This window comes from Ascidiella aspersa, chromosome 4 (assembly GCF_963924565.1).
Source record: "Ascidiella aspersa chromosome 4, kaAscAspe10.2, whole genome shotgun sequence".
NCBI lineage: Eukaryota > Metazoa > Chordata > Ascidiacea > Phlebobranchia > Ascidiidae > Ascidiella > Ascidiella aspersa.
In genome coordinates this window covers 23,575,887-23,598,230 of record NC_139450.1, presented here as the reverse complement: position 1 = coordinate 23,598,230, position 22,344 = coordinate 23,575,887, and the positions used below count along the sequence as shown (strand labels likewise).

The 22,344-nt window shown below is 38.7% G+C and overlaps 67 non-coding genes and 47 pseudogenes across 67 annotated transcripts; all 114 read left to right on the top strand.

Annotated features, from left to right (window-relative positions):
• Positions 1-243: 243 nt before the first annotated feature.
• LOC146149784 (5S ribosomal RNA) lies at positions 244-362 on the top strand (annotated as a pseudogene).
• A 74-nt stretch (positions 363-436) lies between these two features.
• LOC146149783 (5S ribosomal RNA) lies at positions 437-555 on the top strand. Its single transcript, XR_014498339.1, has one exon. It is a non-coding gene; the product is annotated as a 5S ribosomal RNA (ribosomal RNA).
• Positions 556-619: 64 nt separating this feature from the next.
• On the top strand, positions 620-738 carry LOC146149782 (5S ribosomal RNA). The gene has a single exon (XR_014496526.1). It is a non-coding gene; the product is annotated as a 5S ribosomal RNA (ribosomal RNA).
• A 65-nt stretch (positions 739-803) lies between these two features.
• LOC146149781 (5S ribosomal RNA) lies at positions 804-922 on the top strand. Its single transcript, XR_014498225.1, has one exon. It is a non-coding gene; the product is annotated as a 5S ribosomal RNA (ribosomal RNA).
• A 65-nt stretch (positions 923-987) lies between these two features.
• On the top strand, positions 988-1,106 carry LOC146149780 (5S ribosomal RNA). Its single transcript, XR_014498200.1, has one exon. It is a non-coding gene; the product is annotated as a 5S ribosomal RNA (ribosomal RNA).
• Positions 1,107-1,171: 65 nt separating this feature from the next.
• Positions 1,172-1,290, top strand: LOC146149779 (5S ribosomal RNA). The gene has a single exon (XR_014498224.1). It is a non-coding gene; the product is annotated as a 5S ribosomal RNA (ribosomal RNA).
• Positions 1,291-1,355: 65 nt separating this feature from the next.
• On the top strand, positions 1,356-1,474 carry LOC146149778 (5S ribosomal RNA; annotated as a pseudogene).
• Positions 1,475-1,538: 64 nt separating this feature from the next.
• Positions 1,539-1,657, top strand: LOC146149777 (5S ribosomal RNA). The gene has a single exon (XR_014496515.1). It is a non-coding gene; the product is annotated as a 5S ribosomal RNA (ribosomal RNA).
• A 64-nt stretch (positions 1,658-1,721) lies between these two features.
• On the top strand, positions 1,722-1,840 carry LOC146149776 (5S ribosomal RNA). Its single transcript, XR_014497831.1, has one exon. It is a non-coding gene; the product is annotated as a 5S ribosomal RNA (ribosomal RNA).
• A 74-nt stretch (positions 1,841-1,914) lies between these two features.
• On the top strand, positions 1,915-2,033 carry LOC146149775 (5S ribosomal RNA). The gene has a single exon (XR_014497692.1). It is a non-coding gene; the product is annotated as a 5S ribosomal RNA (ribosomal RNA).
• Positions 2,034-2,107: 74 nt separating this feature from the next.
• On the top strand, positions 2,108-2,226 carry LOC146149774 (5S ribosomal RNA). Its single transcript, XR_014497124.1, has one exon. It is a non-coding gene; the product is annotated as a 5S ribosomal RNA (ribosomal RNA).
• Positions 2,227-2,291: 65 nt separating this feature from the next.
• On the top strand, positions 2,292-2,410 carry LOC146149773 (5S ribosomal RNA; annotated as a pseudogene).
• Positions 2,411-2,474: 64 nt separating this feature from the next.
• Positions 2,475-2,593, top strand: LOC146149772 (5S ribosomal RNA). Its single transcript, XR_014496504.1, has one exon. It is a non-coding gene; the product is annotated as a 5S ribosomal RNA (ribosomal RNA).
• A 64-nt stretch (positions 2,594-2,657) lies between these two features.
• On the top strand, positions 2,658-2,776 carry LOC146149771 (5S ribosomal RNA). The gene has a single exon (XR_014497830.1). It is a non-coding gene; the product is annotated as a 5S ribosomal RNA (ribosomal RNA).
• Positions 2,777-2,850: 74 nt separating this feature from the next.
• On the top strand, positions 2,851-2,970 carry LOC146149770 (5S ribosomal RNA; annotated as a pseudogene).
• A 74-nt stretch (positions 2,971-3,044) lies between these two features.
• Positions 3,045-3,163, top strand: LOC146149769 (5S ribosomal RNA). Its single transcript, XR_014496764.1, has one exon. It is a non-coding gene; the product is annotated as a 5S ribosomal RNA (ribosomal RNA).
• Positions 3,164-3,227: 64 nt separating this feature from the next.
• Positions 3,228-3,346, top strand: LOC146149768 (5S ribosomal RNA). Its single transcript, XR_014496493.1, has one exon. It is a non-coding gene; the product is annotated as a 5S ribosomal RNA (ribosomal RNA).
• Positions 3,347-3,410: 64 nt separating this feature from the next.
• LOC146149767 (5S ribosomal RNA) lies at positions 3,411-3,529 on the top strand (annotated as a pseudogene).
• Positions 3,530-3,594: 65 nt separating this feature from the next.
• On the top strand, positions 3,595-3,713 carry LOC146149766 (5S ribosomal RNA). The gene has a single exon (XR_014496630.1). It is a non-coding gene; the product is annotated as a 5S ribosomal RNA (ribosomal RNA).
• Positions 3,714-3,776: 63 nt separating this feature from the next.
• On the top strand, positions 3,777-3,895 carry LOC146149765 (5S ribosomal RNA). Its single transcript, XR_014496482.1, has one exon. It is a non-coding gene; the product is annotated as a 5S ribosomal RNA (ribosomal RNA).
• A 64-nt stretch (positions 3,896-3,959) lies between these two features.
• LOC146149764 (5S ribosomal RNA) lies at positions 3,960-4,078 on the top strand (annotated as a pseudogene).
• Positions 4,079-4,143: 65 nt separating this feature from the next.
• On the top strand, positions 4,144-4,262 carry LOC146149763 (5S ribosomal RNA; annotated as a pseudogene).
• A 64-nt stretch (positions 4,263-4,326) lies between these two features.
• Positions 4,327-4,445, top strand: LOC146149762 (5S ribosomal RNA). The gene has a single exon (XR_014496470.1). It is a non-coding gene; the product is annotated as a 5S ribosomal RNA (ribosomal RNA).
• A 64-nt stretch (positions 4,446-4,509) lies between these two features.
• LOC146149761 (5S ribosomal RNA) lies at positions 4,510-4,628 on the top strand. The gene has a single exon (XR_014497829.1). It is a non-coding gene; the product is annotated as a 5S ribosomal RNA (ribosomal RNA).
• Positions 4,629-4,702: 74 nt separating this feature from the next.
• Positions 4,703-4,821, top strand: LOC146149760 (5S ribosomal RNA; annotated as a pseudogene).
• A 74-nt stretch (positions 4,822-4,895) lies between these two features.
• Positions 4,896-5,014, top strand: LOC146149759 (5S ribosomal RNA; annotated as a pseudogene).
• A 73-nt stretch (positions 5,015-5,087) lies between these two features.
• LOC146149758 (5S ribosomal RNA) lies at positions 5,088-5,206 on the top strand (annotated as a pseudogene).
• A 62-nt stretch (positions 5,207-5,268) lies between these two features.
• On the top strand, positions 5,269-5,387 carry LOC146149757 (5S ribosomal RNA; annotated as a pseudogene).
• A 64-nt stretch (positions 5,388-5,451) lies between these two features.
• LOC146149756 (5S ribosomal RNA) lies at positions 5,452-5,570 on the top strand. Its single transcript, XR_014496449.1, has one exon. It is a non-coding gene; the product is annotated as a 5S ribosomal RNA (ribosomal RNA).
• Positions 5,571-5,738: 168 nt separating this feature from the next.
• On the top strand, positions 5,739-5,857 carry LOC146149755 (5S ribosomal RNA). The gene has a single exon (XR_014497819.1). It is a non-coding gene; the product is annotated as a 5S ribosomal RNA (ribosomal RNA).
• Positions 5,858-5,920: 63 nt separating this feature from the next.
• On the top strand, positions 5,921-6,039 carry LOC146149754 (5S ribosomal RNA). The gene has a single exon (XR_014495498.1). It is a non-coding gene; the product is annotated as a 5S ribosomal RNA (ribosomal RNA).
• A 168-nt stretch (positions 6,040-6,207) lies between these two features.
• On the top strand, positions 6,208-6,326 carry LOC146149753 (5S ribosomal RNA; annotated as a pseudogene).
• Positions 6,327-6,389: 63 nt separating this feature from the next.
• LOC146149752 (5S ribosomal RNA) lies at positions 6,390-6,508 on the top strand. Its single transcript, XR_014497151.1, has one exon. It is a non-coding gene; the product is annotated as a 5S ribosomal RNA (ribosomal RNA).
• Positions 6,509-6,754: 246 nt separating this feature from the next.
• LOC146149751 (5S ribosomal RNA) lies at positions 6,755-6,873 on the top strand (annotated as a pseudogene).
• A 74-nt stretch (positions 6,874-6,947) lies between these two features.
• LOC146149750 (5S ribosomal RNA) lies at positions 6,948-7,066 on the top strand. Its single transcript, XR_014498338.1, has one exon. It is a non-coding gene; the product is annotated as a 5S ribosomal RNA (ribosomal RNA).
• A 64-nt stretch (positions 7,067-7,130) lies between these two features.
• Positions 7,131-7,249, top strand: LOC146149749 (5S ribosomal RNA). Its single transcript, XR_014496459.1, has one exon. It is a non-coding gene; the product is annotated as a 5S ribosomal RNA (ribosomal RNA).
• A 65-nt stretch (positions 7,250-7,314) lies between these two features.
• Positions 7,315-7,433, top strand: LOC146149748 (5S ribosomal RNA). The gene has a single exon (XR_014498223.1). It is a non-coding gene; the product is annotated as a 5S ribosomal RNA (ribosomal RNA).
• A 65-nt stretch (positions 7,434-7,498) lies between these two features.
• On the top strand, positions 7,499-7,617 carry LOC146149747 (5S ribosomal RNA; annotated as a pseudogene).
• Positions 7,618-7,681: 64 nt separating this feature from the next.
• On the top strand, positions 7,682-7,800 carry LOC146149746 (5S ribosomal RNA). Its single transcript, XR_014496448.1, has one exon. It is a non-coding gene; the product is annotated as a 5S ribosomal RNA (ribosomal RNA).
• A 64-nt stretch (positions 7,801-7,864) lies between these two features.
• Positions 7,865-7,982, top strand: LOC146149745 (5S ribosomal RNA; annotated as a pseudogene).
• Positions 7,983-8,046: 64 nt separating this feature from the next.
• Positions 8,047-8,165, top strand: LOC146149744 (5S ribosomal RNA; annotated as a pseudogene).
• A 74-nt stretch (positions 8,166-8,239) lies between these two features.
• On the top strand, positions 8,240-8,358 carry LOC146149743 (5S ribosomal RNA). Its single transcript, XR_014496437.1, has one exon. It is a non-coding gene; the product is annotated as a 5S ribosomal RNA (ribosomal RNA).
• A 64-nt stretch (positions 8,359-8,422) lies between these two features.
• On the top strand, positions 8,423-8,541 carry LOC146149742 (5S ribosomal RNA). The gene has a single exon (XR_014497135.1). It is a non-coding gene; the product is annotated as a 5S ribosomal RNA (ribosomal RNA).
• A 65-nt stretch (positions 8,542-8,606) lies between these two features.
• Positions 8,607-8,725, top strand: LOC146149741 (5S ribosomal RNA; annotated as a pseudogene).
• Positions 8,726-8,789: 64 nt separating this feature from the next.
• LOC146149740 (5S ribosomal RNA) lies at positions 8,790-8,908 on the top strand. The gene has a single exon (XR_014496426.1). It is a non-coding gene; the product is annotated as a 5S ribosomal RNA (ribosomal RNA).
• A 65-nt stretch (positions 8,909-8,973) lies between these two features.
• On the top strand, positions 8,974-9,092 carry LOC146149739 (5S ribosomal RNA; annotated as a pseudogene).
• Positions 9,093-9,157: 65 nt separating this feature from the next.
• Positions 9,158-9,276, top strand: LOC146149738 (5S ribosomal RNA). Its single transcript, XR_014497689.1, has one exon. It is a non-coding gene; the product is annotated as a 5S ribosomal RNA (ribosomal RNA).
• Positions 9,277-9,340: 64 nt separating this feature from the next.
• Positions 9,341-9,469, top strand: LOC146149737 (5S ribosomal RNA; annotated as a pseudogene).
• Positions 9,470-9,532: 63 nt separating this feature from the next.
• Positions 9,533-9,651, top strand: LOC146149736 (5S ribosomal RNA). The gene has a single exon (XR_014495497.1). It is a non-coding gene; the product is annotated as a 5S ribosomal RNA (ribosomal RNA).
• A 65-nt stretch (positions 9,652-9,716) lies between these two features.
• Positions 9,717-9,835, top strand: LOC146149735 (5S ribosomal RNA; annotated as a pseudogene).
• A 74-nt stretch (positions 9,836-9,909) lies between these two features.
• Positions 9,910-10,028, top strand: LOC146149734 (5S ribosomal RNA). The gene has a single exon (XR_014495028.1). It is a non-coding gene; the product is annotated as a 5S ribosomal RNA (ribosomal RNA).
• Positions 10,029-10,094: 66 nt separating this feature from the next.
• Positions 10,095-10,213, top strand: LOC146149733 (5S ribosomal RNA). The gene has a single exon (XR_014496187.1). It is a non-coding gene; the product is annotated as a 5S ribosomal RNA (ribosomal RNA).
• A 65-nt stretch (positions 10,214-10,278) lies between these two features.
• Positions 10,279-10,397, top strand: LOC146149732 (5S ribosomal RNA; annotated as a pseudogene).
• Positions 10,398-10,461: 64 nt separating this feature from the next.
• LOC146149731 (5S ribosomal RNA) lies at positions 10,462-10,580 on the top strand. Its single transcript, XR_014496186.1, has one exon. It is a non-coding gene; the product is annotated as a 5S ribosomal RNA (ribosomal RNA).
• Positions 10,581-10,644: 64 nt separating this feature from the next.
• LOC146149730 (5S ribosomal RNA) lies at positions 10,645-10,773 on the top strand (annotated as a pseudogene).
• A 64-nt stretch (positions 10,774-10,837) lies between these two features.
• On the top strand, positions 10,838-10,956 carry LOC146149729 (5S ribosomal RNA; annotated as a pseudogene).
• Positions 10,957-11,030: 74 nt separating this feature from the next.
• LOC146149728 (5S ribosomal RNA) lies at positions 11,031-11,149 on the top strand. Its single transcript, XR_014495797.1, has one exon. It is a non-coding gene; the product is annotated as a 5S ribosomal RNA (ribosomal RNA).
• A 64-nt stretch (positions 11,150-11,213) lies between these two features.
• On the top strand, positions 11,214-11,332 carry LOC146149727 (5S ribosomal RNA). The gene has a single exon (XR_014496185.1). It is a non-coding gene; the product is annotated as a 5S ribosomal RNA (ribosomal RNA).
• Positions 11,333-11,396: 64 nt separating this feature from the next.
• Positions 11,397-11,515, top strand: LOC146149726 (5S ribosomal RNA; annotated as a pseudogene).
• Positions 11,516-11,580: 65 nt separating this feature from the next.
• LOC146149725 (5S ribosomal RNA) lies at positions 11,581-11,699 on the top strand. Its single transcript, XR_014498161.1, has one exon. It is a non-coding gene; the product is annotated as a 5S ribosomal RNA (ribosomal RNA).
• A 63-nt stretch (positions 11,700-11,762) lies between these two features.
• LOC146149724 (5S ribosomal RNA) lies at positions 11,763-11,881 on the top strand. Its single transcript, XR_014496415.1, has one exon. It is a non-coding gene; the product is annotated as a 5S ribosomal RNA (ribosomal RNA).
• A 64-nt stretch (positions 11,882-11,945) lies between these two features.
• Positions 11,946-12,064, top strand: LOC146149723 (5S ribosomal RNA; annotated as a pseudogene).
• A 72-nt stretch (positions 12,065-12,136) lies between these two features.
• On the top strand, positions 12,137-12,245 carry LOC146149722 (5S ribosomal RNA; annotated as a pseudogene).
• A 74-nt stretch (positions 12,246-12,319) lies between these two features.
• On the top strand, positions 12,320-12,438 carry LOC146149721 (5S ribosomal RNA). The gene has a single exon (XR_014498194.1). It is a non-coding gene; the product is annotated as a 5S ribosomal RNA (ribosomal RNA).
• Positions 12,439-12,503: 65 nt separating this feature from the next.
• Positions 12,504-12,622, top strand: LOC146149720 (5S ribosomal RNA). Its single transcript, XR_014498422.1, has one exon. It is a non-coding gene; the product is annotated as a 5S ribosomal RNA (ribosomal RNA).
• Positions 12,623-12,687: 65 nt separating this feature from the next.
• On the top strand, positions 12,688-12,806 carry LOC146149719 (5S ribosomal RNA; annotated as a pseudogene).
• Positions 12,807-12,870: 64 nt separating this feature from the next.
• LOC146149718 (5S ribosomal RNA) lies at positions 12,871-12,989 on the top strand. The gene has a single exon (XR_014496404.1). It is a non-coding gene; the product is annotated as a 5S ribosomal RNA (ribosomal RNA).
• Positions 12,990-13,053: 64 nt separating this feature from the next.
• On the top strand, positions 13,054-13,172 carry LOC146149717 (5S ribosomal RNA). The gene has a single exon (XR_014497827.1). It is a non-coding gene; the product is annotated as a 5S ribosomal RNA (ribosomal RNA).
• Positions 13,173-13,246: 74 nt separating this feature from the next.
• On the top strand, positions 13,247-13,365 carry LOC146149716 (5S ribosomal RNA; annotated as a pseudogene).
• Positions 13,366-13,439: 74 nt separating this feature from the next.
• LOC146149715 (5S ribosomal RNA) lies at positions 13,440-13,558 on the top strand (annotated as a pseudogene).
• A 73-nt stretch (positions 13,559-13,631) lies between these two features.
• LOC146149714 (5S ribosomal RNA) lies at positions 13,632-13,750 on the top strand. Its single transcript, XR_014497499.1, has one exon. It is a non-coding gene; the product is annotated as a 5S ribosomal RNA (ribosomal RNA).
• A 62-nt stretch (positions 13,751-13,812) lies between these two features.
• Positions 13,813-13,931, top strand: LOC146149713 (5S ribosomal RNA; annotated as a pseudogene).
• Positions 13,932-13,995: 64 nt separating this feature from the next.
• LOC146149712 (5S ribosomal RNA) lies at positions 13,996-14,114 on the top strand. Its single transcript, XR_014496393.1, has one exon. It is a non-coding gene; the product is annotated as a 5S ribosomal RNA (ribosomal RNA).
• A 168-nt stretch (positions 14,115-14,282) lies between these two features.
• Positions 14,283-14,401, top strand: LOC146149711 (5S ribosomal RNA; annotated as a pseudogene).
• A 63-nt stretch (positions 14,402-14,464) lies between these two features.
• LOC146149710 (5S ribosomal RNA) lies at positions 14,465-14,583 on the top strand. Its single transcript, XR_014495555.1, has one exon. It is a non-coding gene; the product is annotated as a 5S ribosomal RNA (ribosomal RNA).
• Positions 14,584-14,751: 168 nt separating this feature from the next.
• LOC146149709 (5S ribosomal RNA) lies at positions 14,752-14,870 on the top strand (annotated as a pseudogene).
• A 63-nt stretch (positions 14,871-14,933) lies between these two features.
• LOC146149708 (5S ribosomal RNA) lies at positions 14,934-15,052 on the top strand. The gene has a single exon (XR_014497156.1). It is a non-coding gene; the product is annotated as a 5S ribosomal RNA (ribosomal RNA).
• A 243-nt stretch (positions 15,053-15,295) lies between these two features.
• LOC146149707 (5S ribosomal RNA) lies at positions 15,296-15,414 on the top strand (annotated as a pseudogene).
• A 74-nt stretch (positions 15,415-15,488) lies between these two features.
• LOC146149706 (5S ribosomal RNA) lies at positions 15,489-15,607 on the top strand (annotated as a pseudogene).
• A 64-nt stretch (positions 15,608-15,671) lies between these two features.
• Positions 15,672-15,790, top strand: LOC146149705 (5S ribosomal RNA). Its single transcript, XR_014496382.1, has one exon. It is a non-coding gene; the product is annotated as a 5S ribosomal RNA (ribosomal RNA).
• A 65-nt stretch (positions 15,791-15,855) lies between these two features.
• LOC146149704 (5S ribosomal RNA) lies at positions 15,856-15,974 on the top strand. The gene has a single exon (XR_014497401.1). It is a non-coding gene; the product is annotated as a 5S ribosomal RNA (ribosomal RNA).
• Positions 15,975-16,038: 64 nt separating this feature from the next.
• On the top strand, positions 16,039-16,157 carry LOC146149703 (5S ribosomal RNA). The gene has a single exon (XR_014496371.1). It is a non-coding gene; the product is annotated as a 5S ribosomal RNA (ribosomal RNA).
• A 64-nt stretch (positions 16,158-16,221) lies between these two features.
• On the top strand, positions 16,222-16,339 carry LOC146149702 (5S ribosomal RNA; annotated as a pseudogene).
• A 64-nt stretch (positions 16,340-16,403) lies between these two features.
• Positions 16,404-16,522, top strand: LOC146149701 (5S ribosomal RNA; annotated as a pseudogene).
• Positions 16,523-16,596: 74 nt separating this feature from the next.
• Positions 16,597-16,715, top strand: LOC146149700 (5S ribosomal RNA). Its single transcript, XR_014496816.1, has one exon. It is a non-coding gene; the product is annotated as a 5S ribosomal RNA (ribosomal RNA).
• A 64-nt stretch (positions 16,716-16,779) lies between these two features.
• LOC146149699 (5S ribosomal RNA) lies at positions 16,780-16,898 on the top strand. The gene has a single exon (XR_014496359.1). It is a non-coding gene; the product is annotated as a 5S ribosomal RNA (ribosomal RNA).
• Positions 16,899-16,963: 65 nt separating this feature from the next.
• LOC146149698 (5S ribosomal RNA) lies at positions 16,964-17,082 on the top strand (annotated as a pseudogene).
• A 64-nt stretch (positions 17,083-17,146) lies between these two features.
• On the top strand, positions 17,147-17,265 carry LOC146149697 (5S ribosomal RNA). The gene has a single exon (XR_014496793.1). It is a non-coding gene; the product is annotated as a 5S ribosomal RNA (ribosomal RNA).
• Positions 17,266-17,330: 65 nt separating this feature from the next.
• LOC146149696 (5S ribosomal RNA) lies at positions 17,331-17,449 on the top strand (annotated as a pseudogene).
• A 65-nt stretch (positions 17,450-17,514) lies between these two features.
• On the top strand, positions 17,515-17,633 carry LOC146149695 (5S ribosomal RNA). The gene has a single exon (XR_014495920.1). It is a non-coding gene; the product is annotated as a 5S ribosomal RNA (ribosomal RNA).
• A 64-nt stretch (positions 17,634-17,697) lies between these two features.
• On the top strand, positions 17,698-17,816 carry LOC146149694 (5S ribosomal RNA). Its single transcript, XR_014495016.1, has one exon. It is a non-coding gene; the product is annotated as a 5S ribosomal RNA (ribosomal RNA).
• Positions 17,817-17,880: 64 nt separating this feature from the next.
• On the top strand, positions 17,881-17,998 carry LOC146149693 (5S ribosomal RNA; annotated as a pseudogene).
• Positions 17,999-18,062: 64 nt separating this feature from the next.
• On the top strand, positions 18,063-18,181 carry LOC146149692 (5S ribosomal RNA). The gene has a single exon (XR_014496348.1). It is a non-coding gene; the product is annotated as a 5S ribosomal RNA (ribosomal RNA).
• A 167-nt stretch (positions 18,182-18,348) lies between these two features.
• On the top strand, positions 18,349-18,467 carry LOC146149691 (5S ribosomal RNA; annotated as a pseudogene).
• A 63-nt stretch (positions 18,468-18,530) lies between these two features.
• Positions 18,531-18,649, top strand: LOC146149690 (5S ribosomal RNA). Its single transcript, XR_014497155.1, has one exon. It is a non-coding gene; the product is annotated as a 5S ribosomal RNA (ribosomal RNA).
• A 243-nt stretch (positions 18,650-18,892) lies between these two features.
• On the top strand, positions 18,893-19,011 carry LOC146149689 (5S ribosomal RNA; annotated as a pseudogene).
• Positions 19,012-19,085: 74 nt separating this feature from the next.
• On the top strand, positions 19,086-19,204 carry LOC146149688 (5S ribosomal RNA). The gene has a single exon (XR_014497453.1). It is a non-coding gene; the product is annotated as a 5S ribosomal RNA (ribosomal RNA).
• A 64-nt stretch (positions 19,205-19,268) lies between these two features.
• On the top strand, positions 19,269-19,387 carry LOC146149687 (5S ribosomal RNA). Its single transcript, XR_014496337.1, has one exon. It is a non-coding gene; the product is annotated as a 5S ribosomal RNA (ribosomal RNA).
• A 65-nt stretch (positions 19,388-19,452) lies between these two features.
• LOC146149686 (5S ribosomal RNA) lies at positions 19,453-19,571 on the top strand. Its single transcript, XR_014497244.1, has one exon. It is a non-coding gene; the product is annotated as a 5S ribosomal RNA (ribosomal RNA).
• A 64-nt stretch (positions 19,572-19,635) lies between these two features.
• On the top strand, positions 19,636-19,754 carry LOC146149685 (5S ribosomal RNA). The gene has a single exon (XR_014496445.1). It is a non-coding gene; the product is annotated as a 5S ribosomal RNA (ribosomal RNA).
• A 64-nt stretch (positions 19,755-19,818) lies between these two features.
• Positions 19,819-19,936, top strand: LOC146149684 (5S ribosomal RNA; annotated as a pseudogene).
• Positions 19,937-20,000: 64 nt separating this feature from the next.
• Positions 20,001-20,119, top strand: LOC146149683 (5S ribosomal RNA; annotated as a pseudogene).
• A 74-nt stretch (positions 20,120-20,193) lies between these two features.
• LOC146149682 (5S ribosomal RNA) lies at positions 20,194-20,312 on the top strand. The gene has a single exon (XR_014496326.1). It is a non-coding gene; the product is annotated as a 5S ribosomal RNA (ribosomal RNA).
• Positions 20,313-20,376: 64 nt separating this feature from the next.
• LOC146149681 (5S ribosomal RNA) lies at positions 20,377-20,495 on the top strand. The gene has a single exon (XR_014496315.1). It is a non-coding gene; the product is annotated as a 5S ribosomal RNA (ribosomal RNA).
• A 65-nt stretch (positions 20,496-20,560) lies between these two features.
• Positions 20,561-20,679, top strand: LOC146149680 (5S ribosomal RNA; annotated as a pseudogene).
• A 64-nt stretch (positions 20,680-20,743) lies between these two features.
• LOC146149679 (5S ribosomal RNA) lies at positions 20,744-20,862 on the top strand. Its single transcript, XR_014496304.1, has one exon. It is a non-coding gene; the product is annotated as a 5S ribosomal RNA (ribosomal RNA).
• A 65-nt stretch (positions 20,863-20,927) lies between these two features.
• Positions 20,928-21,046, top strand: LOC146149678 (5S ribosomal RNA). The gene has a single exon (XR_014498222.1). It is a non-coding gene; the product is annotated as a 5S ribosomal RNA (ribosomal RNA).
• A 65-nt stretch (positions 21,047-21,111) lies between these two features.
• Positions 21,112-21,230, top strand: LOC146149677 (5S ribosomal RNA). Its single transcript, XR_014497400.1, has one exon. It is a non-coding gene; the product is annotated as a 5S ribosomal RNA (ribosomal RNA).
• A 64-nt stretch (positions 21,231-21,294) lies between these two features.
• Positions 21,295-21,413, top strand: LOC146149676 (5S ribosomal RNA). Its single transcript, XR_014495005.1, has one exon. It is a non-coding gene; the product is annotated as a 5S ribosomal RNA (ribosomal RNA).
• A 64-nt stretch (positions 21,414-21,477) lies between these two features.
• Positions 21,478-21,595, top strand: LOC146149675 (5S ribosomal RNA; annotated as a pseudogene).
• A 64-nt stretch (positions 21,596-21,659) lies between these two features.
• Positions 21,660-21,778, top strand: LOC146149674 (5S ribosomal RNA; annotated as a pseudogene).
• A 74-nt stretch (positions 21,779-21,852) lies between these two features.
• Positions 21,853-21,971, top strand: LOC146149673 (5S ribosomal RNA). Its single transcript, XR_014496293.1, has one exon. It is a non-coding gene; the product is annotated as a 5S ribosomal RNA (ribosomal RNA).
• A 64-nt stretch (positions 21,972-22,035) lies between these two features.
• LOC146149672 (5S ribosomal RNA) lies at positions 22,036-22,154 on the top strand. The gene has a single exon (XR_014496282.1). It is a non-coding gene; the product is annotated as a 5S ribosomal RNA (ribosomal RNA).
• A 65-nt stretch (positions 22,155-22,219) lies between these two features.
• Positions 22,220-22,338, top strand: LOC146149671 (5S ribosomal RNA; annotated as a pseudogene).
• Positions 22,339-22,344: the final 6 nt, after the last annotated feature.

Here is a 22,344-nt window from a genome sequence, read left to right as displayed (position 1 = left end):
AATATGATTTATTTAAGTTTTTACATTTTTAATTAGATTAGACCAAAAAATATTGACCAATACTGGCTACGACCATGCCAGGTTGAATGCACCCGATCTCGTCCGATCTCGGAAGTTAAGCAACGTCGGGATTGGTTAGTACTTGGATGGGTGACCGCCAAAAAAAAAAAAAAAAAAAAAATATGATTTATTTAAGTTTTTACATTTTTAAATAGATTAGACCAAAAAATGTTGACCAATACTGGTTACGACCATACCAGGTTGAATGCACCCGATCTCGTCCGATTTCGGAAGTTAAGCAACGTCGGGATTGGTTAGTACTTGGATGGGTGACCGCCTAGCAATACCAATTGTCATAGGCAAAATATGATTTTTAAAATATATTTAAATGTTAACATTTTTAAAGATTTTAGACCAAAAAATGTTGACCAATACTGTCTACGACCATACCCGGTTGAATGCACCCGATCTCGTCCGATCTCGGAAGTTAAGCAACGTCGTGATTGGTTAGTACTTGGATGGGTGACCGCCTAGGAATACCAATTGTCGTAGGCATAATATCATTTATTTAAGTTTTTATATTTTTAAATAGATTAGACCATAAATGTTGACCAATACTGTCTACGACCATACCAGGTTGAATGCACCCGATCTCGTCCGATCTCGGAAGTTAAGCAACGTCGGGATTGGTTAGTACTTGGATGGGTGACCGCCTAGGAATACCAATTGTCGTAGGCAAAATATGATTTATTTAAGTTTTTACATTTTTAAATAGATTAGACCAAAAAATGTTGACCAATACTGGCTACGAACATACCAGGTTGAATGCACCCGATCTCGTCCGATCTCGGAAGTTAAGCAACGTCGGGATTGGTTAGTACTTGGATGGGTGACCGCCTAGGAATACCAATTGTCGTAGGCAAAATATGATTAATTTAAGTTTTTACATTTTTAAATAGATTAGACCTAAAAATGTTGACCAATACTGGCTACTACCATACCAGGTTGAATGCACCCGATCTCGTCCGATCTCGGAAGTTAAGCAACCTCGGGATTGGTTAGTACTTGGATGGGTGATCGCCTAGGAATACCAATTGTCGTAGGCACAATATGATTTATTTAAGTTTTTACATTTTTAAATAGATTAGACCAAAAAATGTTGACCAATACTGGCTACGAACATACCAGGTTGAATGCACCCGATCTCGTCCGATCTCGGAAGTTAAGCAACGTCGGGATTGGTTAGTACTTGGATGGGTGACCGCCTAGGAATACCAATTGTCGTAGGCAAAATATGATTAATTTAAGTTTTTACATTTTTAAATAGATTAGACCTAAAAATGTTGACCAATACTGGCTACTACCATACCAGGTTGAATGCACCCGATCTCGTCCGATCTCGGAAGTTAAGCAACGTCGGGATTGGTTAGTACTTGGATGGGTGACCGCCTAGGAATAACAAATGTCGTAGGCACAATATGATTTATTTAAGTTTTTACATTTTTAAATAGATTAGACCATAAATGTTGACCAATACTGTCTACGACCATACCAGGTTGAATGCACCCGATCTCGTCCGATCTCGGAAGTTAAGCAACGTCGGGATTGGTTAGTACTTGGATGGGTGACCGCCTAGGAATACCAATTGTCGTAGGCAAAATATGATTTATTTAACTTTTTACTTTTTTAAATAGATTAGACATAAAATGTTGAGAAATACTGCTTACGACCATACCAGGTTGAATGCACCCGATCTCGTCCGATCTCGGAAGTTAAGCAACGTCGGGATTGGTTAGTACTTGGATGGGTGACCGCATAGGAATTCCAATTGTCATAGGCAAAATATGATTTATAAAATATATTTAAATGTTAACATTTTTGAAGATTTTAGACCAAAAAATGTTGACCAATACTGTCTACGACCATACCAGGTTGAATGCACCCGATCTCGTCCGATCTCGGAAGTTAAGCAACGTCGGGATTGGTTAGTACTTGGATGGGTGACCGCATAGGAATTCCAATTGTCATAGGCAAAATATGATTTATAGAATATATTTAAATGTTAACATTTTTGAAGATTTTAGACCAAAAAATGTTGACCAATACTGTCTACGACCATACCAGGTTGAATGCACCCGATCTCGTCCGATCTCGGAAGTTAAGCAACGTCGGGATTGGTTAGTACTTGGATGGGTGACCGCCTAGGCATACCAATTGTCGTAGGCAAAATATGATTTATTTAAGTTTTTACATTTTTAAATAGATTAGACCAAAAAATGTTGATCAATACTGGCTACGACCATACCAGGTTGAATGCACCCGATCTCGTCCGATCTCGGAAGTTAAGCAACGTCGGGATTGGTTAGTACTTGGATGGGTGACCGCCTAGGAATAACAAATGTCGTAGGCACAATATGATTTATTTAAGTTTTTACATTTTTAAATAGATTAGACCATAAATGTTGACCAATACTGTCTACGACCATACCAGGTTGAATGCACCCGATCTCGTCCGATCTCGGAAGTTAAGCAACGTCGGGATTGGTTAGTACTTGGATGGGTGACCGCCTAGGAATACCAATTGTCGTAGGCAAAATATGATTTATTTAACTTTTTACTTTTTTAAATAGATTAGACATAAAATGTTGAGAAATACTGCTTACGACCATACCAGGTTGAATGCACCCGATCTCGTCCGATCTCGGAAGTTAAGCAACGTCGGGATTGGTTAGTACTTGGATGGGTGACCGCATAGGAATTCCAATTGTCATAGGCAAAATATGATTTATAAAATATATTTAAATGTTAACATTTTTGAAGATTTTAGACCAAAAAATGTTGACCAATACTGTCTACGACCATACCAGGTTGAATGCACCCGATCTCGTCCGATCTCGGAAGTTAAGCAACGTCGGGATTGGTTAGTACTTGGATGGGTGACGGGCCTAGGAATACCAATTGTCATAGGCAAAATATGATTTTTAAAATATATTTAAATGTTAATATTTTTAAAGATTTTAGACCAAAAAATGTTGACCAATACTCTCTACGACCATACCAGGTTGAATGCACCCGATCTCGTCCGATCTCGGAAGTTAAGCAACGTCGGGATTGGTTAGTACTTGGATGGGTGACCGCCTAGGAATACCAATTGTCGTAGGCATAATATCATTTATTTAAGTTTTTACATTTTTAAATAGATTAGACCATAAATGTTGACGAATACTGTCTACGACCATACCAGGTTGAATGCACCCGATCTCGTCCGATCTCGGAAGTTAAGCAACGTCGGGATTGGTTAGTACTTGGATGGGTGACCGCCTAGGAATACCAATTGTCGTAGGCAAAATATGATTTATTTAAGTTTTTACATTTTTGAATAGATTAGACCAAAAATGTTGACCAATACTGGCTACGAACATACCAGATTGAATGCACCCGATCTCGTCCGATCTCGGAAGTTAAGCAACGTCGGGATTGGTTAGTACTTGGATGGGTGACCGCCTAGGAATGCCAATTGTCGTAGGCAAAATATGATTTATTTAAGTTTTTACATTTTTAAATAGATTAGACCAAAAAATGTTGACCAATACTGGCTACGACCATACCAGGTTGAATTCACCCGATCTCGTCCGATCTCGGAAGTTAAGCAACGTCGGGATTGGTTAGTACTTGGATGGGTGACCGCCTAGGAATACCAATTGTCGTAGCACAATATGATTTATTTAAGTTTTTACATTTTTAAATAGATTAGACCATAAATGTTGACCAATACTGTCTACGACCATACCAGGTTGAATGCACCCGATCTCGTCCGATCTCGGAAGTTAAGCAACGTCGGGATTGGTTAGTACTTGGATGGGTGACCGCCTAGGAATACCAATTGTCGTAGGCAAAATATGATTTATTTAAGTTTTTACTTTTTTAAATAGATTAGACGTAAAATGTTGAGAAATACTGTCTACGACCATACCAGGTTCAATGCACCCGATCTTGTCCGATCTCGGAAGTTAAGCAACGTCGGGATTGGTTAGTACTTGGATGGGTGACCGCATAGGAATTCCAATTGTCGTAGGCAAAATATGATTTATTTAAGTTTTTACATTTTTAAATAGATTAGACCAAAAAATGTTGATCAATACTGGCTACGACCATACCAGGTTGAATGCACCCGATCTCGTCCGATCTCGGAAGTTAAGCAACGTCGGGATTGGTTAGTACTTGGATGGGTGACCGCCTAGGAATAACAAATGTCGTAGGCACAATATGATTTATTTAAGTTTTTACATTTTTAAATAGATTAGACCATAAATGTTGACCAATACTGTCTACGACCATACCAGGTTGAATGCACCCGATCTCGTCCGATCTCGGAAGTTAAGCAACGTCGGGATTGGTTAGTACTTGGATGGGTGACCGCCTAGGAATACCAATTGTCGTAGGCAAAATATGATTTATTTAACTTTTTACTTTTTTAAATAGATTAGACATAAAATGTTGAGAAATACTGCTTACGACCATACCAGGTTGAATGCACCCGATCTCGTCCGATCTCGGAAGTTAAGCAACGTCGGGATTGGTTAGTACTTGGATGGGTGACCGCATAGGAATTCCAATTGTCATAGGCAAAATATGATTTATAAAATATATTTAAATGTTAACATTTTTGAAGATTTTAGACCAAAAAATGTTGACCAATACTGTCTACGACCATACCAGGTTGAATGCACCCGATCTCGTCCGATCTCGGAAGTTAAGCAACGTCGGGATTGGTTAGTACTTGGATGGGTGACCGCCTAGCAATACCAATTGTCATAGGCAAAATATGATTTTTAAAATATATTTAAATGTTAACATTTTTAAAGATTTTTGACCAAAAAATGTTGACCAATACTGTCTACGACCAAACCAGGTTGAATGCACCCGATCTCGTCCGATCTCGGAAGTTAAGCAACATCGGGATTGGTTGCTACTTGGATGGGTGACCGCCTAGGAATACCAATTGTCATAGGCAAAATATTATTTTTAAAATATATTTAAATGTTAGCATTTTAAAGATTTTAGACCAAAAAATGTTTTCCAACACTGTCTACGACCATACCAGGTTCAGTGCACCCGATCTCGTCCGATCTCGGAAGTTAAGCAACGTTGGGATTGGTTAGTACTTGGATGGGTGACCGCCTAGGAATACCAATTGTCGTAGGCACAATATGATTTTTTTAAGTTTTTATTTTTAAATAGATTAGACCATAAATGTTGACCAATACTGTCCACGACCATACCAGGTTGAATGCACATGATCTCGTCCGATCTCGGAAGTTAAGCAACGTCGGGATTGGTTAGTACTTGGATGGGTGACCGCCTAGGAATACCAATTGTCGTAGGCCCAATATGATTTATTTAAGTTTTTACATTTTTAAATAGATTAGACCATAAATGTTGACGATTACTGTCTACGACCATACCAGGTTGAATGCACCCGATCTCGTCCGATCTCGGAAGTTAACCAACGTCGGGATTGGTTAGTACTTGGATGGGTGACCGCCTAGGAATACCAATTGTCGTAGGCAAAATAAGATTTATTTAAGTTTTTACATTTTTAAATAGATTAGACCAAAAAATGTTGACCAATACTGGCTACGACCATACCTAGGAATACCAATTGTCGTAGGCACAATATGATTTATTTAAGTTTTTACATTTTTAAATTGATTAGACCATAAATGTTGACCAATACTGTCTACGACTATACCAGGTTGAATGCACCCGATCTCCTCCGATCTCGGAAGTTAAGCAACGTCGGGATTGGTTAGTACTTGGATGGGTGACCGCCTAGGAATACCAATTATCGTAGGCAAAATATGATTTATTTAAATTTTTATTTTTAAAATAGAATAGACATAAAATGTTGAGAAATCCTGCTTACGACCATACCAGGTTGAATGCACCCGATCTCGTCCGATCTCGGAAGTTAAGCAACGTCGGGATTGGTTAGTACTTGGATGGGTGACCGCCTAGGAATACCAATTGTCGTAGGCAAAATATGATTTATTTAAGTTTTTACATTTTTAAATAGATTAGACCAAAAAATGTTGACCAATACTGGCTACGACCATACCTAGGAATACCAATTGTCGTAGGCACAATATGATTTATTTAAGTTTTTACATTTTTAAATTGATTAGACCATAAATGTTGACCAATACTTTCTACGACCATACCAGGTTGAATGCACCCGATCTCCTCCGATCTCGGAAGTTAAGCAACGTCGGGATTGGTTAGTACTTGGATGGGTGATCGCCTAGGAATACCAATTATCGTAGGCAAAATATGATTTATTTAAGTTTTTATTTTTAAAATAGAATAGACATAAAATGTTGAGAAATACTGCTTACGACCATACCAGGTTGAATGCACCCGATCTCGTCCGATCTCGGAAGTTAAGCAACGTCGGGATTGGTTAATACTTGGATGGGTGACCGCCTAGGAATACCAATTGTCGTAGGCAAAATATGATTTATTTAAGTTTTTACATTTTTAATTAGATTAGACCAAAAAATATTGACCAATACTGGCTACGACCATGCCAGGTTGAATGCACCCGATCTCGTCCGATCTCGGAAGTTAAGCAACGTCGGGATTGGTTAGTACTTGGATGGGTGACCGCCAAAAAAAAAAAAAAAAAAAAAAAATATGATTTATTTAAGTTTTTACATTTTTAAATAGATTAGACCAAAAAATGTTGACCAATACTGGTTACGACCATACCAGGTTGAATGCACCCGATCTCGTCCGATTTCGGAAGTTAAGCAACGTCGGGATTGGTTAGTACTTGGATGGGTGACCGCCTAGCAATACCAATTGTCATAGGCAAAATATGATTTTTAAAATATATTTAAATGTTAACATTTTTAAAGATTTTAGACCAAAAAATGTTGACCAATACTGTCTACGACCATACCCGGTTGAATGCACCCGATCTCGTCCGATCTCGGAAGTTAAGCAACGTCGTGATTGGTTAGTACTTGGATGGGTGACCGCCTAGGAATACCAATTGTCGTAGGCATAATATCATTTATTTAAGTTTTTATATTTTTAAATAGATTAGACCATAAATGTTGACCAATACTGTCTACGACCATACCAGGTTGAATGCACCCGATCTCGTCCGATCTCGGAAGTTAAGCAACGTCGGGATTGGTTAGTACTTGGATGGGTGACCGCCTAGGAATACCAATTGTCGTAGGCAAAATATGATTTATTTAAGTTTTTACATTTTTAAATAGATTAGACCAAAAAATGTTGACCAATACTGGCTACGAACATACCAGGTTGAATGCACCCGATCTCGTCCGATCTCGGAAGTTAAGCAACGTCGGGATTGGTTAGTACTTGGATGGGTGACCGCCTAGGAATACCAATTGTCGTAGGCAAAATATGATTAATTTAAGTTTTTACATTTTTAAATAGATTAGACCTAAAAATGTTGACCAATACTGGCTACTACCATACCAGGTTGAATGCACCCCATCTCGTCCGATCTCGGAAGTTAAGCAACCTCGGGATTGGTTAGTACTTGGATGGGTGATCGCCTAGGAATACCAATTGTCGTAGGCACAATATGATTTGTTTAAGTTTTTACATTTTTAAATAGATTAGACCATAAATGTTGACCAATACTGTCTACGACCATACCAGGTTGAATGCACCCGATCTCGTCCGATCTCGGAAGTTAAGCAACGTCGGGATTGGTTAGTACTTGGATGGGTGACCGCCTAGGAATACCAATTGTCGTAGGCAAAATATGAGTTATTTAAGTTTTTACTTTTTTAAATAGATTAGACGTAAAATGTTGAGAAATACTGCTTACGACCTACCAGGTTGAATGCACCCGATCTCGTCCGATCTCGGAAGTTAAGCAACGTCGGGATTGGTTAGTACTTGTATGGGTGACCGCATAGGAATTCCAATTGTCATAGGCAAAATATGATTTACTTAAGTTTTTACATTTTTAAATAGATTAGACCATAAATGTTGACCAATACTGTCTACGACCATACCAGGTTGAATGCACCCGATCTCGTGCGATCTCGGAAGTTAAGCAACGTCGGGATTGGTTAGTACTTGGATGGGTGACCGCATAGGAATTCCAATTGTCATAGGCAAAATATGATTTTTAAAATATATTTAAATGTTAACATTTTTAAATAGTTTAGACCAAAAAAAGTTGACCAATACTGTCTACGACCATACCAGGTTGAATGCACCCGATCTCGTCCGATCTCGGAAGTTAAGCAACGTCGGGATTGGTTAGTACTTGGATGGGTGACCGCCTAGGAATACCAATTGTCGTAGGCATAATATCATTTATTTAAGTTTTTACATTTTTAAATAGATTAGACCATAAATGTTGACGAATACTGTCTACGACCATACCAGGTTGAATGCACCCGATCTCGTCCGATCTCAGAAGTTAAGCAACGTCGGGATTGGTTAGTACTTGGATGGGTGACCGCCTAGGAATACCAATTGTCGTAGGCAAAATATGATTTATTTAAGTTTTTACATTTTTAAATAGATTAGACCAAAAAATGTTGACCAATACTGGCTACGAACATACCAGATTGAATGCACCCGATCTCGTCCGATCTCGGAAGTTAAGCAACGTCGGGATTGGTTAGTACTTGGATGGGTGACCGCCTAGGAATACCAATTGTCGTAGGCATAATATCATTTATTTAAGTTTTTATATTTTTAAATAAATTAGACCATAAATGTTGACCAATACTGTCTACGACCATACCAGGTTGAATGCACCCGATCTCGTCCGATCTCGGAAGTTAAGCAACGTCGGGATTGGTTAGTACTTGGATGGGTGACCGCCTAGGAATACCAATTGTCGTAGGCAAAATATGATTTATTTAAGTTTTTACATTTTTAAATAGATTAGACCAAAAAATGTTGACCAATACTGGCTACGACCATACCAGGTTGAATGCACCCGATCTCGTCCGATCTCGGAAGTTAAGCAACGTCGGGATTGATTAGTACTTGGATTTGTGACCGCCTAGCAATACCAATTGTCGTAGGCAAAATATGATTTATTTAAGTTTTTACATTTTTAAATAGATTAGACCAAAAAATGTTGACCAATACTGTCTACGACCATACCAGGTTGAATGCACCCGATCTCGTCCGATCTCGGACGTTAAGCAACGTCGGGATTAGTTAGTACTTGGATGGGTGACCGCCTAGGAATACCAATTGTCGTAGACACAATATGATTTATTTATGTTTTTACATTTTTAAATAGATTAGACCATAAATGCTGACCAATACTGTCTACGACCATACCAGGTTGAATGCACCCGATCTCGTGCGATCTCGTGCGATCTCGGAAGTTAAGCAACGTCGGGATTGGTTAGTACTTGGATGGGTGACCGCTTAGGAATACCAATTGTCGTAGGCAAAATATGATTTATTTAAGTTTTTATTTTTAAAATAGAATAGACATAAAATGTTGAGGAATACTGCTTACGACCATACCAGGTTGAATGCACCCGATCTCGTCCGATCTCGGAAGTTAAGCAACGTCGGGATTGGTTAGTACTTGGATGGGTGACCGCCTAGGAATACCAATTGTCGTAGGCAAAATATGATTTATTTAAGTTTTTACATTTTTAAATAGATTAGACCAAAAAATGTTGACCAATACTGGCTACGACCATACCAGGTTGAATGCACCCGATCTTGTCCGATCTCGGAAGTTAAGCAACGTCGGGATTGGTTAGTACTTGGATGGGTGACCGCCTAGCAATACCAATTGTCATAGGCAAAATATGATTTTTAAAATATATTTAAATGTTAACATTTTTAAAGATTTTAGACCAAAAAATGTTGACCAATACTGTCTACGACCATACCAGGTTGAATGCACCCGATCTCGTCCGATCTCGGAAGTTAAGCAACGTCGGGATTGGTTAGTACTTGGATGGGTGACCGCCTAGGAATACCAATTGTCGTAGACACAATATGATTTATTTATGTTTTTACATTTTTAAATAGTTTAGACCAAAAAACGACTGACCAATACTGGCTACGACCATACCAGGTTGAATGCACCCGATCTCGTCCGATCTCGGAAGTTAAGCAACGTCGGGATTGGTTAGTACTTGGATGGGTGACCGCCTAGGAATACCAATTGTCGTAGGCAAAATATGATTTATTTAAGTTTTTACATTTTTAAATAGATTAGACCAAAAAATGTTGACCAATACTGGCTACGAGCAAACCAGGTTGAATGCACCCGATCTCGTCCGATCTCGGAAGTTAAGCAACGTCGGGATTGATTAGTACTTGGATGGGTGACCGCCTAGGAATACCAATTGTCGTAGGCAAAATATGATTTATTTAAGTTTTTACATTTTTAAATAGATTAGACCAAAAAATGTTGACAATACTGGCTACGACCATACCAGGTTGAATGCACCCGATCTCGTCCGATCTCGGAAGTTAAGCAACGTCGGGATTGGTTAGTACTTGGATGGGTGACCGCCTAGGAATACCAATTGTCGTAGGCACAATATGATTTATTTAAGTTTTTACATTTTTAAATAGATTAGACCATAAATGTTGACCAATACTGTCTACGACCATACCAGGTTGAATGCACCCGATCTCGTGCGATCTCGTGCGATCTCGGAAGTTAAGCAACGTCGGGATTGGTTAGTACTTGGATAGGTGACCGCCTAGGAATACCAATTGTCGTAGGCAAAATATGATTTATTTAAGTTTTTACTTTTTTAAATAGATTAGACGTAAAATGTTGAGAAATACTGCTTACGACCATACCAGGTTGAATGCACCCGATCTCGTCCGATCTCGGAAGTTAAGCAACGTCGGGATTGGTTAGTACTTGGATGGGTGACCGCATAGGAATTCCAATTGTCAAAGGCAAAATATGATTTTTAAAATATATTTAAATGTTAACATTTTTAAAGATTTTAGACCAAAAAATGTTGACCAATACTGTCTACGACCATACCAGGTTGAATGCACCCGATCTCGTCCGATCTCGGAAGTTAAGCAACGTCGGGATTGATTAGTACTTGGATGGGTGACCGCCTAGGAATACCAATTGTCGTAGGCAAAATATGATTTATTTAAGTTTTTACATTTTTAAATAGATTAGACCAAAAAATGTTGACAATACTGGCTACGACCATACCAGGTTGAATGCACCCGATCTCGTCCGATCTCGGAAGTTAAGCAACGTCGGGATTGGTTAGTACTTGGATGGGTGACCGCCTAGGAATACCAATTGTCGTAGGCAAAATATGATTTATTTAAGTTTTTACATTTTTAAATAGATTAGACCAAAAATGTTGACCAATACTGGCTACGAACATACCAGATTGAATGCACCCGATCTCGTCCGATCTCGGAAGTTAAGCAACGTCGGGATTGGTTAGTACTTGGATGGGTGACCGCCTAGGAATGCCAATTGTCGTAGGCAAAATATGATTTATTTAAGTTTTTACATTTTTAAATAGATTAGACCAAAAAATGTTGACCAATACTGGCTACGACCATACCAGGTTGAATTCACCCGATTTCGTCCGATCTCGGAAGTTAAGCAACGTCGGGATTGGTTAGTACTTGGATGGGTGACCGCCTAGGAATACCAATTGTCGTAGCACAATATGATTTATTTAAGTTTTTACATTTTTAAATAGATTAGACCATAAATGTTGACCAATACTGTCTACGACCATACCAGGTTGAATGCACCCGATCTCGTCCGATCTCGGAAGTTAAGCAACGTCGGGATTGGTTAGTACTTGGATGGGTGACCGCCTAGGAATACCAATTGTCGTAGGCAAAATATGATTTATTTAAGTTTTTACTTTTTTAAATAGATTAGACGTAAAATGTTGAGAAATACTGTCTACGACCATACCAGGTTCAATGCACCCGATCTTGTCCGATCTCGGAAGTTAAGCAACGTCGGGATTGGTTAGTACTTGGATGGGTGACCGCATAGGAATTCCAATTGTCATAGGCAAAATATGATTGATAAAATATATTTAAATGTTAACATTTTTGAAGATTTGACCAAAAAATGTTGACCAATGCTGTCTACGACCATACCAGGTTGAATGCACCCGATCTCGGAAGTTAAGCAACGTCGGGATTGGTTAGTACTTGGATGTGTGACCGCATAGGAATTCCAATTGTCATAGGCAAAATATGATTTATAAAATATATTTAAATGTTAACATTTTTGAAGATTTTAGACCAAAAAATGTTGACCAATACTGTCTACGACCATACCAGGTTGAGTGCACCCGATCTCGTCCGATCTCGGAAGTTAAGCAACGTCGGGATTGGTTAGTACTTGGATGGGTGACCGCCTAGGCATACCAATTGTCGTAGGCAAAATATGATTTATTTAAGTTTTTACATTTTTAAATAGATTAGACCAAAAAATGTTGATCAATACTGGCTACGACCATACCAGGTTGAATGCACCCGATCTCGTCCGATCTCGGAAGTTAAGCAACGTCGGGATTGGTTAGTACTTGGATGGGTGACCGCCTAGGCATACCAATTGTCGTAGGCAAAATATGATTTATTTAAGTTTTTACATTTTTAAATAGATTAGACCAAAAAATGTTGATCAATACTGGCTACGACCATACCAGGTTGAATGCACCCGATCTCGTCCGATCTCGGAAGTTAAGCAACGTCGGGATTGGTTAGTACTTGGATGGGTGACCGCCTAGGAATAACAAATGTCGTAGGCACAATATGATTTATTTAAGTTTTTACATTTTTAAATAGATTAGACCATAAATGTTGACCAATACTGTCTACGACCATACCAGGTTGAATGCACCCGATCTCGTCCGATCTCGGAAGTTAAGCAACGTCGGGATTGGTTAGTACTTGGATGGGTGACCGCCTAGGAATACCAATTGTCGTAGGCAAAATATGATTTATTTAAGTTTTTACTTTTTTAAATAGATTAGACGTAAAATGTTGAGAAATACTGCTTACGACCATACCAGGTTGAATGCACCCGATCTCGTCCGATCTCGGAAGTTAAGCAACGTCGGGATTGGTTAGTACTTGGATGGGTGACCGCATAGGAATTCCAATTGTCATAGGCAAAATATGATTTATAAAATATATTTAAATGTTAACATTTTTGAAGATTTTAGACCAAAAAATGTTGACCAATACTGTCTACGACCATACCAGGTTGAATGCACCCGATCTCGTCCGATCTCGGAAGTTAAGCAACGTCGGGATTGGTTAGTACTTGGATGGGTGACCGCCTAGCAATACCAATTGTCATAGGCAAAATATGATTTTTAAAATATATTTAAATGTTAACATTTTTAAAGATTTTTGACCAAAAAATGTTGACGAATACTGTCTACGACCAAACCAGGTTGAATGCACCCGATCTCGTCCGATCTCGGAAGTTAAGCAACATCGGGATTGGTTGCTACTTGGATGGGTGACCGCCTAGGAATACCAATTGTCATAGGCAAAATATTATTTTTAAAATATATTTAAATGTTAGCATTTTAAAGATTTTAGACCAAAAAATGTTTACCAACACTGTCTACGACCATACCAGGTTCAATGCACCCGATCTCGTCCGATCTCGGAAGTTAAGCAACGTTGGGATTGGTTAGTACTTGGATGGGTGACCGCCTAGGAATACCAATTGTCGTAGGCACAATATGATTTTTTTAAGTTTTTATTTTTAAATAGATTAGACCATAAATGTTGACCAATACTGTACACGACCATACCAGGTTGAATGCACATGATCTCGTCCGATCTCGGAAGTTAAGCAACGTCGGGATTGGTTAGTACTTGGATGGGTGACCGCCTTGGAATACCAATTGTCGTAGGCCCAATATGATTTATTTAAGTTTTTACATTTTTAAATAGATTAGACCATAAATGTTGACGATTACTGTCTACGACCATACCAGGTTGAATGCACCCGATCTCGTCCGATCTCGGAAGTTAAGCAACGTCGGGATTGGTTAGTACTTGGATGGGTGACCGCCTAGGAATACCAATTGTCGTAGGCAAAATAAGATTTATTTAAGTTTTTATATTTTTAAATAGATTAGACCAAAAAATGTTGACCAATACTGGCTACGACCATACCTAGGAATACCAATTGTCGTAGGCACAATATGATTTATTTAAGTTTTTACATTTTTAAATTGATTAGACCATAAATGTTGACCAATACTGTCTACGACTATGCCAGGTTGAATGCACCCGATCTCCTCCGATCTCGGAAGTTAAGCAACGTCGGGATTGGTTAGTACTTGGATGGGTGACCGCCTAGGAATACCAATTATCGTAGGCAAAATATGATTTATTTAAGTTTTTATTTTTAAAATAGAATAGACATAAAATGTTGAGAAATCCTGCTTACGACCATACCAGGTTGAATGCACCCGATCTCGTCCGATCTCGGAAGTTAAGCAACGTCGGGATTGGTTAGTACTTGGATGGGTGACCGCATAGGAATACCAATTGTCGTAGGCAAAATATGATTTATTTAAGTTTTTACATTTTTAAATAGATTAGACCAAAAAATGTTGACCAATACTGGCTACGACCATACCTAGGAATAACAATTGTCGTAGGCACAATATGATTTATTTAAGTTTTTACATTTTTAAATTGATTAGACCATAAATGTTGACCAATATTTTCTACGACCATACCAGGTTGAATGCACCCGATCTCCTCCGATCTCGGAAGTTAAGCAACGTCGGGATTGGTTAGTACTTGGATGGGTGATCGCCTAGGAATACCAATTATCGTAGGCAAAATATGATTTATTTAAGTTTTTATTTTTAAAATAGAATAGACATAAAATGTTGAGAAATACTGCTTACGAACATACCAGGTTGAATGCACCCGATCTCGTCCGATCTCGGAAGTTAAGCAACGTCGGGATTGGTTAGTACTTGGATGGGTGACCGCCTAGGAATACCAATTGTCGTAGGCAAAATATGATTTATTTAAGTTTTTACATTTTTAATTAGATTAGACCAAAAAATGTTGACCAATACTGGCTACAACCATGCCAGGTTGAATGCACCCGATCTCGTCCGATCTCGGAAGTTAAGCAACGTCGGGATTGGTTAGTACTTGGATGGGTGACCGCCAAAAAAAAAAAAAAAAAAAAATATGATTTATTTAAGTTTTTACATTTTTAAATAGATTAGACCAAAAAATGTTGACCAATACTGGTTACGACCATACCAGGTTGAATGCACCCGATCTCGTCCGATTTCGGGAGTTAAGCAACGTCGGGATTGGTTAGTACTTGGATGGGTGACCGCCTAGCAATACCAATTGTCATAGGCAAAATATGATTTTTAAAATATATTTAAATGTTAACATTTTTAAAGAGTTTAGACCAAAAAATGTTGACCAATACTGTCTACGACCATACCAGGTTGAATGCACCCGATCTCGTCCGATCTCGGAAGTTAAGCAAGGTCGTGATTGGTTAGTACTTGGATGGGTGACCGCCTAGGAATACCAATTGTCGTAGGCATAATATCATTTATTTAAGTTTTTATATTTTTAAATAGATTAGACCATAAATGTTGACCAATACTGTCTACGACCATACCAGGTTGAATGCACCCGATCTCGTCCGATCTCGGAAGTTAAGCAACGTCGGGATTGGTTAGTACTTGGATGGGTGACCGCCTAGGAATACCAATTGTCGTAGGCAAAATATGATTAATTTAAGTTTTTACATTTTTAAATAGATTAGACCTAAAAATGTTGACCAATACTGGCTACGACCATACCAGGTTGAATGCACCCCATCTCGTCCGATCTCGGAAGTTAAGCAACCTCGGGATTGGTTAGTACTTGGATGGGTGACCGCCTAGGAATACCAATTGTCGTAGGCACAATATGATTTGTTTAAGTTTTTACATTTTTAAATAGATTAGACCATAAATGTTGACCAATACTGTCTACGACCATACCAGGTTGAATGCACCCGATCTCGTCCGATCTCGGAAGTTAAGCAACGTCGGGATTGGTTAGTACTTGGATGGGTGACCGCCTAGGAATACCAATTGTCGTAGGCAAAATATGAGTTATTTAAGTTTTTACTTTTTTAAATAGATTAGACGTAAAATGTTGAGAAATACTGCTTACGACCTACCAGGTTGAATGCACCCGATCTCGTCCGATCTCGGAAGTTAAGCAACGTCGGGATTGGTTAGTACTTGTATGGGTGACCGCATAGGAATTCCAATTGTCGTAGGCAAAATATGATTTACTTAAGTTTTTACATTTTTAAATAGATTAGACCATAAATGTTGACCAATACTGTCTACGACTATACCAGGTTGAATGCACCCGATCTCGTGCGATCTCGGAAGTTAAGCAACGTCGGGATTGGTTAGTACTTGGATGGGTGACCGCATAGGAATTCCAATTGTCATAGGCAAAATATGATTTTTAAAATATATTTAAATGTTAACATTTTTAAAGATTTTAGACCAAAAAAAGTTGACCAATACTGTCTACGACCATACCAGGTTGAATGCACCCGATCTCGTCCGATCTCGGAAGTTAAGCAACGTCGGTATTGGTTAGTACTTGGATGGGTGACCGCCTAGGAATACCAATTGTCGTAGGCATAATATCATTTATTTAAGTTTTTACATTTTTAAATAGATTAGACCATAAATGTTGACGAATACTGTCTACGACCATACCAGGTTGAATGCACCCGATCTCGTCCGATCTCGGAAGTTAAGCAACGTCGGGATTGGTTAGTACTTGGATGGGTGACCGCCTAGGAATACCAATTGTCGTAGGCAAAATATGATTTATTTAAGTTTTTACATTTTTAAATAGATTAGACCAAAAAATGTTGACCAATACTGGCTACGAACATACCAGATTGAATGCACCCGATCTCGTCCGATCTCGGAAGTTAAGCAACGTCGGGATTGGTTAGTACTTGGATGGGTGACCGCCTAGGAATACCAATTGTCGTAGGCATAATATCATTTATTTAAGTTTTTATATTTTTAAATAGATTAGACCATAAATGTTGACCAATACTGTCCACGACCATACCAGGTTGAATGCACCCGATCTCGTCCGATCTCGGAAGTTAAGCAACGTCGGGATTGGTTAGTACTTGGATGGGTGACCGCCTAGGAATACCAATTGTCGTAGGCAAAATATGATTTATTTAAGTTTTTACATTTTCAAATAGATTAGACCAAAAAATGTTGACCAATACTGGCTACGAACATACCAGGTTGAATGCACCCGATCTTGTCCGATCTCGGAAGTTAAGCAACGTCGGGATTGGTTAGTACTTGGATGGGTGACCGCCTAGGAATACCAATTGTCGTAGGCAAAATATGATTAATTTAAGTTTTTACATTTTTAAATAGATTAGACCTAAAAATGTTGACCAATACTGGCTACGACCATACCAGGTTGAATGCACCCGATCTCGTCCGATCTCGGAAGTTAAGCAACCTCGGGATTGGTTAGTACTTGGATGGGTGACCGCCTAGGAATACCAATTGTCGTAGGCACAATATGATTTGTTTAAGTTTTTACATTTTTAAATAGATTAGACCATAAATGTTGACCAATACTGTCTACGACCATACCAGGTTGAATGCACCCGATCTCGTCCGATCTCGGAAGTTAAGCAACGTCGGGATTGGTTAGTACTTGGATGGGTGACCGCCTAGGAATACCAATTGTCGTAGACAAAATATGAGTTATTTAAGTTTTTACTTTTTTAAATAGATTAGACGTAAAATGTTGAGAAATACTGCTTACGACCTACCAGGTTGAATGCACCCGATCTCGTCCGATCTCGGAATTTAAGCAACGTCGGGATTGGTTAGTACTTGTATGGGTGACCGCATAGGAATTCCAATTGTCATAGGCAAAATATGATTTACTTAAGTTTTTACATTTTTAAATAGATTAGACCATAAATGTTGACCAATACTGTCTACGACCATACCAGGTTGAATGCACCCGATCTCGTCCGATCTCGGAAGTTAAGCAACGTCGGGATTGGTTAGTACTTGGATGGGTGACCGCCTAGGAATACCAATTGTCGTAGGCATAATATCATTTATTTAAGTTTTTACATTTTTAAATAGATTAGACCATAAATGTTGACGAATACTGTCTACGACCATACCTAGGAATAACAATTGTCGTAGGCACAATATGATTTATTTAAGTTTTTACATTTTTAAATTGATTAGACCATAAATGTTGACCAATACTTTCTACGACCATACCAGGTTGAATGCACCCGATCTCCTCCGATCTCGGAAGTTAAGCAACGTCGGGATTGGTTAGTACTTGGATGGGTGATCGCCTAGGAATACCAATTATCGTAGGCAAAATATGATTTATTTAAGTTGTTATTTTTAAAATAGAATAGACATAAAATGTTGAGAAATACTGCTTACGAACATACCAGGTTGAATGCACCCGATCTCGTCCGATCTCGGAAGTTAAGCAACGTCGGGATTGGTTAGTACTTGGATGGGTGACCGCCTAGGAATACCAATTGTCGTAGGCAAAATATGATTTATTTAAGTTTTTACATTTTTAATTAGATTAGACCAAAAAATGTTGACCAATACTGGCTACGACCATGCCAGGTTGAATGCACCCGATCTCGTCCGATCTCGGAAGTTAAGCAACGTCGGGATTGGTTAGTACTTGGATGGGTGACCGCCAAAAAAAAAAAAAAAAAAAAATATGATTTATTTAAGTTTTTACATTTTTAAATAGATTAGACCAAAAAATGTTGACCAATACTGGTTACGACCATACCAGGTTGAATGCACCCGATCTCGTCCGATTTCGGGAGTTAAGCAACGTCGGGATTGGTTAGTACTTGGATGGGTGACCGCCTAGCAATACCAATTGTCATAGGCAAAATATGATTTTTAAAATATATTTAAATGTTAACATTTTTAAAGAGTTTAGACCAAAAAATGTTGACCAATACTGTCTACGACCATACCAGGTTGAATGCACCCGATCTCGTCCGATCTCGGAAGTTAAGCAACGTCGTGATTGGTTAGTACTTGGATGGGTGACCGCCTAGGAATACCAATTGTCGTAGGCATAATATCATTTATTTAAGTTTTTATATTTTTAAATAGATTAGACCATAAATGTTGACCAATACTGTCTACGACCATACCAGGTTGAATGCACCCGATCTCGTCCGATCTCGGAAGTTAAGCAACGTCGGGATTGGTTAGTACTTGGATGGGTGACCGCCTAGGAATACCAATTGTCGTAGGCAAAATATGATTAATTTAAGTTTTTACATTTTTAAATAGATTAGACCTAAAAATGTTGACCAATACTGGCTACGACCATACCAGGTTGAATGCACCCCATCTCGTCCGATCTCGGAAGTTAAGCAACCTCGGGATTGGTTAGTACTTGGGTGGGTGACCGCCTAGGAATACCAATTGTCGTAGGCACAATATGATTTGTTTAAGTTTTTACATTTTTAAATAGATTAGACCATAAATGTTGACCAATACTGTCTACGACCATACCAGGTTGAATGCACCCGATCTCGTCCGATCTCGGAAGTTAAGCAACGTCGGGATTGGTTAGTACTTGGATGGGTGACTGCCTAGGAATACCAATTGTCGTAGGCAAAATATGAGTTATTTAAGTTTTTACTTTTTTAAATAGATTAGACGTAAAATGTTGAGAAATACTGCTTACGACCTACCAGGTTGAATGCACCCGATCTCGTCCGATCTCGGAAGTTAAGCAACGTCGGGATTGGTTAGTACTTGTATGGGTGACCGCATAGGAATTCCAATTGTCATAGGCAAAATATGATTTACTTAAGTTTTTACATTTTTAAATAGATTAGACCATAAATGTTGACCAATACTGTCTACGACCATACCAGGTTGAATGCACCCGATCTCGTGCGATCTCGGAAGTTAAGCAACGTCGGGATTGGTTAGTACTTGGGTGGGTGACCGCATAGGAATTCCAATTGTCATAGGCAAAATATGATTTTTAAAATATATTTAAATGTTAACATTTTTAAAGATTTTAGACCAAAAAAAGTTGACCAATACTGTCTACGACCATACCAGGTTGAATGCACCCGATCTCGTCCGATCTCGGAAGTTAAGCAACGTCGGGATTGGTTAGTACTTGGATGGGTGACCGCCTAGGAATACCAATTGTCGTAGGCATAATATCATTTATTTAAGTTTTTACATTTTTAAATAGATTAGACCATAAATGTTGACGAATACTGTCTACGACCATACCAGGTTGAATGCACCCGATCTCGTCCGATCTCGGAAGTTAAGCAACGTCGGGATTGGTTAGTACTTGGATGGGTGACCGCCTAGGAATACCAATTGTCGTAGGCAAAATATGATTTATTTAAGTTTTTACATTTTTAAATAGATTAGACCAAAAAATGTTGACCAATACTGGCTACGAACATACCAGATTGAATGCACCCGATCTCGTCCGATCTCGGAAGTTAAGCAACGTCGGGATTGGTTAGTACTTGGATGGGTGACCGCCTAGGAATACCAATTGTCGTAGGCATAATATCATTTATTTAAGTTTTTATATTTTTAAATAGATTAGACCATAAATGTTGACCAATACTGTCTACGACCATACCAGGTTGAATGCACCCGATCTCGTCCGATCTCGGAAGTTAAGCAACGTCGGGATTGGTTAGTACTTGGATGGGTGACCGCCTAGGAATACCAATTGTCGTAGGCAAAATATGATTTATTTAAGTTTTTACATTTTTAAATAGATTAGACCAAAAAATGTTGACCAATACTGGCTACGAACATACCAGGTTGAATGCACCCGATCTCGTCCGATCTCGGAAGTTAAGCAACGTCGGGATTGGTTAGTACTTGGATGGGTGACCGCCTAGGAATACCAATTGTCGTAGGCAAAATATGATTAATTTAAGTTTTTACATTTTTAAATAGATTAGACCTAAAAATGTTGACCAATACTGGCTACGACCATACCAGGTTGAATGCACCCCATCTCGTCCGATCTCGGAAGTTAAGCAACCTCGGGATTGGTTAGTACTTGGATGGGTGACCGCCTAGGAATACCAATTGTCGTAGGCACAATATGATTTGTTTAAGTTTTTACATTTTTAAATAGATTAGACCATAAATGTTGACCAATACTGTCTACGACCATACCAGGTTGAATGCACCCGATCTCGTCCGATCTCGGAAGTTAAGCAACGTCGGGATTGGTTAGTACTTGGATGGGTGACCGCCTAGGAATACCAATTGTCGTAGACAAAATATGAGTTATTTAAGTTTTTACTTTTTTAAATAGATTAGACGTAAAATGTTGAGAAATACTGCTTACGACCTACCAGGTTGAATGCACCCGATCTCGTCCGATCTCGGAATTTAAGCAACGTCGGGATTGGTTAGTACTTGTATGGGTGACCGCATAGGAATTCCAATTGTCATAGGCAAAATATGATTTACTTAAGTTTTTACATTTTTAAATAGATTAGACCATAAATGTTGACCAATATTGTCTACGACCATAACAGGTTGAATGCACCCGATCTCGTGCGATCTCGGAAGTTAAGCAACGTCGGGATTGGTTAGTACTTGGATGGGTGACCGCATAGGAATTCCAATTGTCATAGGCAAAATATGATTTTTAAAATATATTTAAATGTTAACATTTTTAAAGATTTTAGACCAAAAAAAGTTGACCAATACTGTCTACGACCATACCAGGTTGAATGCACCCGATCTCGTCCGATCTCGGAAGTTAAGCAACGTCGGGATTGGTTAGTACTTGGATGGGTGACCGCCTAGGAATACCAATTGTCGTAGGCATAATATCATTTATTTAAGTTTTTACATTTTTAAATAGATTAGACCATAAATGTTGACGAATACTGTCTACGACCATACCAGGTTGAATGCACCCGATCTCGTCCGATCTCGGAAGTTAAGCAACGTCGGGATTGGTTAGTACTTGGATGGGTGACCGCCTAGGAATACCAATTGTCGTAGGCAAAATATGATTTATTTAAGTTTTTACATTTTTAAATAGATTAGACCAAAAAATGTTGACCAATACTGGCTACGAACATACCAGATTGAATGCACCCGATCTCGTCCGATCTCGGAAGTTTAGCAACTTCGGGATTGGTTAGTACTTGGATGGGTGACCGCCTAGGAATACCAATTGTCGTAGGCAAAATAT